The 13,116-nt window shown below is 43.4% G+C and overlaps 1 protein-coding gene across 4 annotated transcripts in view; it reads left to right on the top strand.

Annotated features, from left to right (window-relative positions):
• Positions 1-13,116, top strand: part of LOC131136548 (potassium voltage-gated channel subfamily KQT member 5-like) — a 114,400-nt gene that overhangs the window by 40,336 nt on the left and 60,948 nt on the right. The window lies entirely within an intron of this gene.

Genomic DNA, 13,116 nt, shown 5'->3' with positions numbered 1-13,116 from the left:
GGTTTAGCGAAAACTATGTTAACCCTGAAATGAGGGAAACTCTGAGTTTTCCGTTTCACAAAGGGAGGTAAGTCAAACCAGAGACAGAGGAGTAACTCCAACCTGTTTCACAGAGAGAGGTAACTTAACCTCGGTGTCAGTTACTACGGCAACAGACTCTGTAAACATAACCTGGTCAGGACCGGGTTTTCTTCAATGAACCTCGAGTTTCTTTCTGTCTCCGCCCTCTTACGCTACACACTGTCACGATGTGGGCGTCACCCTCTCGTGACAGCTCCTTTAGTTTCCTTCTTTGCCTCAGTTCGGTTTTCATGCCCTTATTTTGGTTCAACTTCCTTTCTTGTTCCCTTCTGCTCTCTGACTCAGTTCACACACCTGTCTCTAATTTCCACTCCCTATTTAGTTCAGGTGTGTGCTCTTTTCGTTTGTGGCTTCAGTGTCTTTGTGTTTGGTTTGCCGTAGGTGCTGTCTACGTTCCTTAAATGCCATTAAATTCCTTTTACCTACATTTTTTGGTCCTGCTCTCTGCATCCTGGGGTCGCATCGCTAAGCTCGCAAGCCAACCGTGACACACACGGTGTGATTCATTCATTGTCGCGCGTGTTTAAAGCCAGTTTGGTCGTTTTTCTTCAAGGTGTGCTGTGTGTCGCATTGTTTTTTGAACCATGGCATGTCCGTTTGTAGAAGACCCCGTAGACGAAGAGGCACTACTACTCATAAGAGAGCTCCGCATTCGTAGGGAAGTTATCCACAGGCCGAGATTGGACACGCTATCATTTCCAGATAATTTTCTTTTCTAACGGTACCGCTTCACTTCACCATCCATCACTTCCATCCATAATCTCATCCGTCAGGACATTCAAAACATCACCAACCGTGGACGTCCACTGTCATCCACCCAGATTCTGTGTGTTGCTCTTCGGTTTTTTGCCAACAGAAGTTTTTTATATAATATAGGTGATGCAGAAAACATTAGCAAGGCCACCGTCTGCAGAGCTGTGAGAAAAGTGTCCCTAGCACTAAAAAGATGAATCAACTCCTTCGTTGTGTTCCCGGGACATAAACCCGTGGGTGTCATCAAGGAGGAATTCCACAGAATTGCAGGTGAATGTAGAAATCAGTTAAAATGTATGATTATAAATCATATTCAGTTAATGACATGGTGCTGCAACCTCACACTGGGATTTGTCATTTTAATTTATTTTAGGATTCCCTGGTGTGATAGGGTGCATCGATGGGATGCACATTCCCATCGTTGCTCCTTCAGAAAATGAAGGAGACTATGTGAACAGAAAATCCATTCACAGCATCAATGTGCAGGTAGATTGAATGTCAGACTGCATCAAACTGCAAAAACTCAAAATCATGCCAACAATATTTGTCTTATTTTTTGTCAAAATGTCTAATTTCTGATCCAAACGAATCACACCTAAAAGTAAATTGTTTTTAGACAATGTTCACGTGTTTCAATCACATTTCACTTAAAAAAATAATTTGAAAAATCTGTCAGTGGAGCAAGTTTGTTATTTCTACTTATTTCAATTGAAAATGTGCGTGAAACAAGTGAAAATTGCCTGAAAACCAGTTACTTTTTATGTGGTGTCTTAAGTGTTGAGAAATGTAGACCAACTACATGGTCACCGATGGTGAATCGAGGGAACCGGGCTCCATTGATGAGGGCTTTTTAAAGTCGTGGTGCACGTGCTTAACTCAGTGAACAAACTCTGTGTTGATTGAACCAAATGAAATCACCTGTTCTGAAACCCGTAACTCAGAGTTTCCTGTCTCAGAGTAGATCAACTCAGAGTTCAGGGTTAGACTCAGAGTTGGTTGAACCTGCTTCGTGAAACGGGGCCCAGGTCGCTACATTATTTTATCAATCAGAAAAGAAAATGGAGATGAATACGAGCCTGATTCTCTCAAATCAAAATTCAACTCTCTGGCACGTTACATGATGGAAAAACAAAAGTACGTGATAATAAGCTCATGATTAAATAGTATGTGATAATAAGATCATCACATGGTTTGTCTGGTATCAGGCCCAGTATCATGCCCCCGCGTGCTAGAATACTGACACTTGGGGGCATGATACCTGGCCTGATACCAGACAAACCATGTGATAACCTCTAAATATCATATTAAGGAAAGATAGTGTGTCTGGCTCGCCATCCCCCTCATCTCACTGCAATCGCTTTTGTTGTTGTTGTTTTTTTAATTGTACTAAGGACCATAGACTCTCTGCTGGTGTACAACCGCCATGAATTAGTTAAAATCCAGCACATTATTGCAGTATGTGTGTCCAATGTGCCAAACTTTCTGCTGCGGGCAGAGCCGTCGCTTCCCTGGAAACGTAGACGCCGGGGGGCACGGAGTGGAAGACTGGTGAAACTCAAAGCTTGGCTGGCATTCTCTCCTGAGGTGGCACCGTCCCCACATAATATTCCGAGCGACTATAATTATTGTTTTCCTCGCTTCCGTTGGGGCCTGGCTGGTGCCAACCGTTGGGCAACACAACGAGCGTTGTGCACTGCATCCTCGCCGTCCTCATTGGGCCGCTGCCGGCGTCAACCTTCGGCCGCTAAACCGTGCAGTTTCAGCGGCACTTAAGTTCCCAACGAAATGTGCACTGGTGAATGCGAGGTCAGTTTCAAGCAAGACGTTTATCCTCCAGGACCTCTTCAAATCGCATGGTTTGGGTTTATTATTCATCACGGAGACCTGGATTAATGCCAGTGAGTCCGCTGCCTTCTCTGAGCTGGGGCCTCCTGATTGTACCTTCATCAACACGCCAAGAACCACTGGCCGTGGATGAGGTATTGCTATTATTTTAAAAGCGTCTTTGCGCCATAAGCCATTGTCAATGGTGTCCTTTGGGTCATTTGAGGTGAACTGCTTCAAACTGCGGCAACATGAGCCGGTGATTTGTGCTGTCATTTATGGACCGCCCAAACACAACAAGGATTTTATTCAGGACTTTTCTGACTTTCGCTGCAATGCTGATAAAGTATGACAGAATTTTAATTGTGGGTGATTTTAATATTTATGTTTGCTGCTTTTCTACGCTTATGGCCTAAGACTTTTTAGAGTTAATGGAAGCTTTTAATTTGACGCAAAATGTAACAGGAACTACACAAATATATGGACACACTTCAGACCTCGTTTTGTCTTATGGTATTGCTGTTTATAACGTCTCTGTAGGAGATTAGGTGTTCTCGGACCACAGTCCGGTTAGGTTTGATTTAGACGCACACTGTAACACCACCCTGCCTGCTCCTGTTCGCTTTGGTCGTTTTATCAAGCCTGACGAGGCCTCGGCCTTTGCCTTTGGCTCTCTGCTCTCCACGGCGTCGCATGCTGGTATGACCTCCGACGCTGCCAAGCAGCTAATGAACTGCTTTACTTCTACCTGTGCTGTCTTGGACAGTCTAGCCCCTCTAAAAGCCATGCGCCCCAAAACTATACAGGAAGAGTGACTCAACGATGTCACTCGAGCAGCCTGGCGTGAATGTCGACCTCTCAGACTTGATATCAGACAATATTAAAAACCCACATGTTCTTTTTAAAACCATTGATTCTGTTTTAAATCCCAGTCCATCCCATACACTATACTGGAACAATCATATGAGACGTGTGAAAACTTCTAGCATTTTTTTAAGGACAAGGTTGCATCTGTACGAAGTAATATATCACCCCCATCTTTCAATATGCCCACATTGACACAGTGCTCTAAAGGTTTTAATAAGTTTGAACTGGTGTCACTGGCTTTTATTACGGAGATGGTAAAGGGTCTTAAGCCTTCTTCTTCTCCCATCGACCCAGTCCCACCTCGCTTTTTTAGGGAGGTGTGGCCAACCGTGGGTCCTTCTGTGTGTGCCATCATCAACAGGAGCCTGGCCTCTGGTACCGTGCCATCCTACTGTTGAACCTTTACTGAAAATAACTAGTCTGGATCCTTCAATCTTATCAAATTATCGGCCAATCTCTAAACTACCTTTTATCTCGAAGAATTTTCAAAGAAGTGTTCTTGCACAGATGCAACCTTTTTAGATGTGAATGGGGTTTTAGACACTTTCCAGTCAGGTTACAGGGCCTTTTACAGCACCGAGTCTGCACCTTTAAAGGTTTTTAACAACCTATTTTTAATAACTGACTCTGGTGGTTCAGCCATTTTTGTGCTTTTAGACCTGTTATTTTTCCTCATAAAATTGCGCTGTTATTCTCATAAAATCATGTTTTCTTTCTTGTTAGATGGCAACGTTTTTTCATCTTAATATTTTGACTTTATTCTGATATATTATTATATATATATTATATATATATATATATTATATAATATATACAGTGAAGAAAATAAGTATTTGAACACCCTGCTATTTTGCTATTTCTCCCACTTAGAAATCATGGAGGGGTCTGAAATTTTCATCGTAGGTGCATGTCCACTGTGAGAGAGATAAACTAAAAAGAAAAATCCAGAAATCACAATGCATGATTTTTTAACAATTTATTTGTGTGATACAGCTGCTAATAAGTATTTGAACACCTGAGAAAATGAATGTTAATATTTGGTACAGTAGCCTTTGTTTGCTATTACAGAGGTCAAACGTTTCCTGTAGTTTTTCACCAGGTTTGCACACACTGCAGGAGGGATCTTGGCCCACTCCTCCACACAGATCTTCTCTAGATCAGTCAGGTTTCTGGGCTGTCGCTGAGAAACACGGAGTTTGAGCTCCCTCCAAAGATTTTCGATTGGGTTCAGGTCTGGAGACTGGCTGGGCCATGCTAGAACCTTGATATGCTTCTTACGGAGCCACTCCTTGGTTTTCCTGGCTGTGTGCTTCGGGTCGTTGTCGTGTTGGAAGACCCAGCCACGACCCATCTTCAATGCTCTGACAGAGGGAAGGAGGTTGTTCCCCAAAATCTCACAATACACGGCCCCAGTCATCCTCTCTTTAATGCAGTGCACTCGTCCTGTCCCATGTGCAGAAAAACACCCCCAAAGCATGATGCTACCACCCCCATGCTTCACAGTAGGGATGGTGTTCTTCGGATTGTACTCTTCATTCTTCTTCCTCCAAACACGCTTATTGGAATTATGACCAAAAAGTTCTATTTTGGTCTCATCTGACCATAAAACTTTCTCCCATGACTCCTCTGTATCATCCAAATGGTCATATGCAAACTTAAGACGGGCCTTGACATGTGCTGGTTTAAGCAGGGGAACCTTTCGTGCCATGCATGATTTCACATCATGACGTCTTAGTGTATTACCTACAGTAACCTTGGAAACGGTGGTCCCAGCTCTTTTCAGGTCATTGACCAAGTCCTGTCGTGTAGTTCTGGGCTGATTCCTCACCTTTCTTAGAATCATTGAGACCCCACGAGGTGATATCTTGCATGGGGCTCCACTCCGATTGAGATTGACCGTCATGTTTAGCTTCTTCCATTTTCTAATGATAGCTCCAACAGTGGACCTTTTTTCACCAAGCTGCTTGGTAATTGCTCCGTAGCCCTTTCCAGCCTTGTGGAGGTGTACAATTTTGTCTCTGGTGTCTTTGGACAGCTCTTTGGTCTTCGCCATGTTACAAGTTAAAGTCTTACTGATTGTATGGGGTGGACAGGTGTCTTTATGCAGCTAACGACCTCAAACAGGTGCATCTGATTCAGGATGATACATGGAGTGCAGGTGGACTTCTAATGGGCAGACTAACAGGTCTTTCAGGGTCAGAATTCTAGATGATACACAGGTGTTCAAATACTTATTTGCAGCTGTATCACACAAATAAATTGTTAAAAAATCATGCATTGTGATTTCTGGATTTTTCTTTTTAGTTTATCTCTCTCACAGTGGACATGCACCTACGATGAAAATTTCAGACCCCTCCATGATTTCTAAGTGGGAGAAATAGCAAAATAGCAGGGTGTTCAAATACTTATTTTCTTCACTGTATATATTATATATATATATATATATATATATATATATATATATTATATTATTATATTATTCTGACTGATCATGTTTATATTTTGTACAATGTCTCACAAGCGATTAAAAAGAAAGCCGCTGGCCACAAATGGCCTTTCAGTGTTTTTTTTCACCGAAAACACATCTCACTCAGCGATAGTCAGTAATAAGTTATTAGTACAGTATAATACAGGTCAAATGTACAGCATAAACTACTGTACCACCGTTAAAAAATAGTTGACTTGTGTCTTATGTTTTTACTGTTTTTTGTTTGTTTGTTGAACGACGACACACTGGGTCTCTACCAAATCTACTGTCTTCTTGCAGGCCACGTCAAATGTCTGACCATTTTTAAATCAATGTAATGCTAATGTTTTTGCGTTGCGTGGGAGGGTTGGAAAAGGATAGCGAGGGAGCAATGTGTCCAAATTTTTGCCATTAATTACTTGCAGATTTTTGCCATTGGGAGTCGAAAGCACGGGCCTACAGTCACCATAGGGTTCACTTTAAATCTATTGTCCAATGAATCGCAACAAAAGAAATCCCAGCAACCCATGCCCAAGGAACCAACTTTTTATTTAGTTGAGTTTGAATCTGTTTTGCAATTGCGTTTTCATTATGATCTCTCTGTCGCCGTACAAGCAAAGCAATAACATGCATCTATTTTGGTGTCCCACCGGGGTCTCTTAAATAAAGCTTTCCAACTGTAGACTTTACAACCTTGGATTGCAACAAAGGGACTTTAAGACATTATTAAAGCCGTGACATAAACAAGATCAAATAAAACCGATACAAACAGTAAATGGAGCATGAAGGGTGGCGTTGTAAAAGTATTTTGTTGTGGTCAATATTTGCACACGAGTGATTAGCACGCAGGCCTCACAGCGAGGAGACTCGAGTTCAATTCCACCCCCGGCCATCTATGTGAGGCGTTTGCATGTTCTTCCCGTTGTCCGTGTACTTCGGTGTCCTCCCCCATTCCAAATACATGCTAGGTTAATTGGCCACTCCAAATTGTCCATAGGTATGAATGTGGGTGGGAATGGTTGTTTGTCTATATGTGCCCTGTGATTGGCTGGCCACCAGTCCAGGGTGGACCCCGCCTCTCGCCCCAAGACAGCTGGGATAGCTGGGATTATCCTCATGAGGATAAGCGGTAGAAAATTAATGAATGAAAGTATCTGGGTTGAAGATTCTAACACGCATTGTTTGCTGATGATTGCTGTTTGGCTGCCTATTTGTTTACTGTGTCACAGCTAATTTCAATTGAAAAGCACAAATGTTGATCTCTTGATTGAACCCAACGGGCGAAGGATCAGAAGCAGTGTTAATTGACGAGTCGATGTCCAGTGGCCACCACCTCAGCTGCTCAGATCCAGAATCTGTGCCATGGCTGGATTTGCAGTCGGTGCCAGAGTCAACGATGGTCATAAAGGACTCCATTCCGTCAGATTTAATGCGCTTTACTCTCAGAGACAGAGGGATTACTGGGTCTTTGGTGAATAGAGGCCACCGGACCTGGCGGACTCTTAACACCGGAGTATTGTTTTGGCGTGTGATAGGCTAATCCCAATTAGCAGCGGTGTGCAGTGAGGAATGTCACATACCACAAGTCCACACAAATCACAGATGGAAGAGAATGTGTTTGGAAGAGAGAGCAGACTCCCTCGGTCTTGGACTCCTGTGTTACCAAAACACTGCAAAGGTGTCGCTTTCAGCAGTTTGTTACACATAAGAATAAAATCAAACACAAGTGTCACTTTTTAGGGGGCGCGATGAACTCTGCTATGAAGACTGTATCTTTTCATTCTGGCCTCTTTGTCAAGTTTCCCCATTGATGAAGGAGTCCAGCGCTGGAACGAAATATGTGGCATTTCATATTGCTTTAGGTGAGAGAAGGCGTTTTTCCAAGTCGCGTCCACATAATACACACTGTTCTAATTGAATAACTAACAACTATAATATTTAACTTGTGTTCACCTTGCTGCCAGTTTGGATTGAATGTGGAAGCTAGTGCTTCCAAACCTTAGTTTCTCAAAGCTCACTCAACTATGATGCGTTCAAGGACAGCTGAACAAAGTGAGAAACTGCAAAGCTTGATGAAAAAACAACCCCAAAAAATATCAGTGAGGCTTATAGACATAAACATATAAAAAATAGTTTTTTTTTTAACAGAGGGTACATATATTTGGGTCAAATTTGCGAGGCTGTGAATACTCTTGACGTCAATGCAAAAGCTGAGTGAAACAACTGTGAAAACAAAAAATAAACATACGGAGGTGCATGCACACACAAGGAAGTTTCAGGTATGAAAAACAACAAATCGCTGTCTTTCTGTTGCAGCCGCTGTGCTGCAAATATGTAATCAGTACATCAGGGGAGGGATCCAATCCACTTTATTTATATAGCACATTTTATAAACAGAGATTCCAAAGAGCTGCATAGACTAGTAGTACTAATAGTAAAATAAAATTACAAATAGAATTTACTCAGGAATTAAAAGATCAAATAAGAAGAAAGACATGTAAGACAGTAAAATATTAAAGACAAGAAACAAAGCAATAAAAGTATAAAAATTAAAACCAATGAAAACAAAAAGAAAGGACTAAAAGACACAGAGGACCATACGACTCACTGAAGAGCTGAAACTGGACTGAAATGCTGTGGAAATGTGCTGATGTACATATATTGTATGTATGAATTATTTTAAGAAATTTTACCAACAGAATGGCTGAAATGCAAACTGTTGGCATTCCAGTCATTTGACTAGTTTTCTGTTTCATATTTACACCAAATTCATTGTATTAACTGGGTTTCTATAGCTGAACTACGCATGCACTAGATTATTTTCAGATAGACAACATAAATAAAGAAAAGTAATAATTTTGGTACTTCTGGTGTATTTGCCTGCATCTGTACTAGCTGACTATTTGATCCATCCATCCATCCATCCATCCATTTTCCTCCGCTTATCCGGGTCCGGGTCACGGGGGCAGCAGTCTCAGTAGGGAAGCCCAGACTTCACGGTCCCTGGCTATCTCCTCTAGCTCTACCGTGAGGACACCAAGGTGTTCCCAGGCCAGCTGTGAGACATAATCCCTCCAGCGTGTCCTCGGTCTGCCCCGGGGGCTTTTCCCGGCTGGGCATGCCCACAACACCTCACCAGGGAGGCGTCCGGGAGGCATTTGGACTAGATGCCCGAGCCACCTCAACTGACTCCTCTCGATGTGAAGGAGAAGCGGCTCTACTCTGAGCCCCACCCGGATGGCTGAGCTCCTCACCCTATCTCTTAGTGTGAGTCCAGCTACCCTACGGAGGAAACTCATTTCAGCCACCTGTATCTGTGATCTCATTCTTTCGGTCATGACCCAAAGCTCATGACCATAGGTGAGGGTGGGAACATAGATCAACCGGTAAATTGAGAGCTTTGCCTTCCGGCTCCGCTCTCGTTTCACCATGACAGTCCGGTACAGCGACCGCATTACTGCCAGGGCTGCACCAATCCGTCTGTCGACCTCACGCTCCCACCTTCCCTCACTTGTGAACAAGACCCCAAGATACTTTAACTCCCCCACCTGGGGCAGGACCTCATTCCCAACCCGGAGGGAGCACTCCACCCTTTTCTGACTGAGAACCATGGCCTCTGATTTGGAGGTACTGAGTCTCATCTCAGACGCTTCACACAGACGCAAACCGTCCCAGTAAACGCTAAAGGTCACAGCCCGAAGACGCCATAAGAACCACATCATCTGCAAATAGCAGAGATGAAATTCTAAGGCCCCCGAACCGGACTCCCTCAACACCTTGGCTGCGCCTAGAAATTCTGTCCATGAAAATTGTGAACAGAATCGGTGACAAATGGCAGCCTTGGCGGAGGCCAAAATTCAAACAAGCTTGACTTACTACTGGCAATGCGAACCAGACTCCTGCCCCGTTTGTACAAGGACCGGATAGCACGCAGTGGCGCCACCAATCCCGTACTCCTGGAGCACACCGCGAGCGACACGGTCCAATGCCTTTTCCAAGTGTACAAAGCACATGTAGACTACTTGGGCAAACTCCCGTGCACCCTCGTGAGGGTGTAGAGCTTGTCCAGTGTTGGTGGTCCACGACAAGAAAAACCGCATTGGACCTCTTTAACAAAGGTTCGACCAACGGTCGTACCCTTCTCTCCAGCACCCGGGAATAGACTTTCCCAGGGAGGCTGAGGAGTGTGATCCCCCTATGGTTGGAACACACCCTACGGTCACCCTTCTTAAAAAGGGGGACCACCACCCCGGTCTGCCAATCCAAAGGTACGGTTCCCGACGTGCCAGCCAAGACAGTCCCTCAACATCTGTCTATTTGATGAAAAATGCAAACATTTCCTGCTCAAGCATTGGAGCACTTTTTCAGGTGTCTCTGGGTTTGAACACCATCTCATGCATGAATGTTATTTTTTTTGGAAAACCTAGCAACATGGAATTTTCCAGTGGCCCTTGGTTGGGTGTTGACACATTAAACTTTTTCCATGTTGTTAAAGGTTCTTGTTGCAAAGCTTTTCACTTGGAGGGAACACAGAATCCACTTTATTTTTAGTCTCTCTTGTCAATTGAAACATAAAAGCGGTAACATATGGCTAACTCCTTATCCTGCCACTTACAGTGCCAATAAAAAAGGAAACGTAAGAAAATAACAAGACTGACGGAAGCCCAAATGAATCGATTCCAGATATTTTATGAATGGAAAATGTTAGGGGATAGCTTTCCAAACCTGCTACGACCTTTATTTCACGACTTCTGCAGTCTGGAGCAGCCAGGAGATCGGCTGGAGGGACGGAATTGCTGTGCTGCCACATTCTCTGTACGTCATACGTGTGTGCCTTTGAACTGACAACCTCAACAACAACAACCTCATAGAACAGGATGTACTTTGGCACAAAAGGTATGAGAAATATTGTACACTCTCACCACAGCATCACAGCTCAGTTCTTTCTGCAGAACTTTATTCAGAGTCCATCAAGTCTGAGGCTGTTTTGTCTGATGGTTCATGAAATACAGGAATTCCTTATATTTCTCATATAAAGTATGTTTTCTCTGTGATATTTTACAAGAAAATGACAGTAGTTATTGAGGACCAAACCTAAGTTCCTCATTAGTTCCTCATGAGTTCCTAAATAACTGCTTTGAATGCATACGTGTTAGCCATTAGTAAGTACTGTATTTTTGTCTACCTTATTGTAAAGGGAGACCGTTTTCCAACACTGTTCACATAAAGACTGATGGTGAAGTTCCATAAACTTGGCAAAACCTTTTTGGGATTTCCACATTTAATTATGGGCTTGCTCAGTAATGCATTTAGCTATTATTATATCTTAATCTTCCCATTTTTGCACGCGTAATGAGGCCAAAACCGCAAGAAGCACCCCCACACATGTTACACCGCCGGAATCGTGACGCTCGGGACTACAGTGGTATTTATTTTTTGGAACGTTTTGTGTAACCATGGTGACGCTATTAACCAAAACGTTCAAAAATGGGCCACCTGTGCTGTACACCTGTGCTATTTTTAGAACAGCCACATTCCAGAGAAAACGAGAATTTACAGACTTTTCACAGCCTTGTAGCTCAGCCCTACGACCACGTAGAAACGTGATTAACAGCTCATTTTTTAGATAAACTTCTCAACTCTCTCTGTGGCTAATTAGTTTTTTCGTTGGGTGTTTATTTTTCGCTCTACCTTCGTTAGAAGGAGGTGTGCGCAGGGCCCTCGTCTCCCACTCTGACTCTCCCTGTAGCAAGGGAGGCGAAAAGATAACTTTTTTGTTTTGCACACAACTCCTCTTACTGGTCACACCGTTTTAGCTAGCTTGATTTATTTTGGTAAAAATGTAGGAATATTTGTCCCCTTTCCAAAAATGTCACCCTTATGTATGAGAGATGTACGGTTTTCCTTCTGTGGTGCCTAGAAGCGACTAAAGTCCAGAATTTCTCCCATAGACTCCCATGTTAAAGACGGCATCTTTTCCTTCTCCAAATCTTCTATTTTCTATGTTTTCGACTCGTCCTCTTGCGGTCGTTTCTCAACCGATATGCAAAACGATCAGATCTATGCGAAGCCCCGACCCTCGGGCCGCTCACGGTTATCTTGTGGTGTCAATATCTCGAATCGTTTGCCCGTAAGAAGCTTCTGTTCGACATGAGCGATTCAGCCTTTTCAGTCATTTGTGCCAAGTCACTGTCCTCACAGCCCCTCCCTTCAAAATACAATATACACACATGGTATGATGCAGGGATGTTATAGGACAACCTTGGCACTTTCTATACTTGAGGCTGTCTTGCTAGGTGCTAGCATGATGACTGTTAGCATTTTAGCTAATTTACTCATGTCTAAAGGCAAATACACACATGGTATGATGTGGGGACACTATCGGACTGCCTGGACACTTTTGGGACTTGAGGCTGTCTTGCTCGGTGCTAGCATGATGACTGTTAGCATGTTAGCATTTTAGCTAATTTACTCATGTCTCAAGGCAAATACACACATGTGGATGTGGGGACACTATGGGACTGCCCCAAACTTTTTGGGACCTGAGGCTGTCTTGCTAGGTGCTAGCATGGTAGCCGTTAGCATGTCAGCATTTCAGCTAATTTACTCATGTCTAAAGGCAAATAGACACATGGCATGATGTGGGGACGCTATGGGACTGCATCAACCTTTTCGGTACTTGAGGCTTTCTTGCTAGGTGCTAGCATGGTGGCCATTGGCACACCGGGCCCGAGGTTCACAGCACAGGTGGCAAGCCCATCAAAATTTCTGCAGGAATTTTCTAGTTTAATTTTAATGTGCCTGGTACATTTTTAAAAGTAGTGTATTTAAAATCATAGCATAGCTAATATTGCATAAAAGGCATTTATTATTATTATTTAAACAAATCTAAAATTCATTCATTTTCCCTTCTCAGTCCCACTGACATATCTTCCAAAGAGTCTGAGGACACAAACGTGGACAGGCATCACCATGGCTGAGGCTTCACCCGGAATTCTTGAAAGCTCTGGATGTTATGGGACTGTCTTAGTTGACACGCCTGTTCAATGTTGCGTGGAAGTCGGGAACAGTACCTCTCCATTGGTGAACCGCGGTGGTCCCCGTTTTCAAGGAGGGTGTGTTCC

The sequence above is a fragment of the Doryrhamphus excisus genome, linkage group LG9 (genome assembly GCF_037039965.1).
Source record: "Doryrhamphus excisus strain RoL-2023G ecotype Guam linkage group LG9, RoL_Dexc_Guam_v1.1, whole genome shotgun sequence".
Lineage (NCBI taxonomy): Eukaryota > Metazoa > Chordata > Actinopteri > Syngnathiformes > Syngnathidae > Doryrhamphus > Doryrhamphus excisus.
The sequence above is the reverse complement of the archived record's forward strand: the minus strand, read 5'-3'. Positions and strand labels throughout refer to the sequence as shown.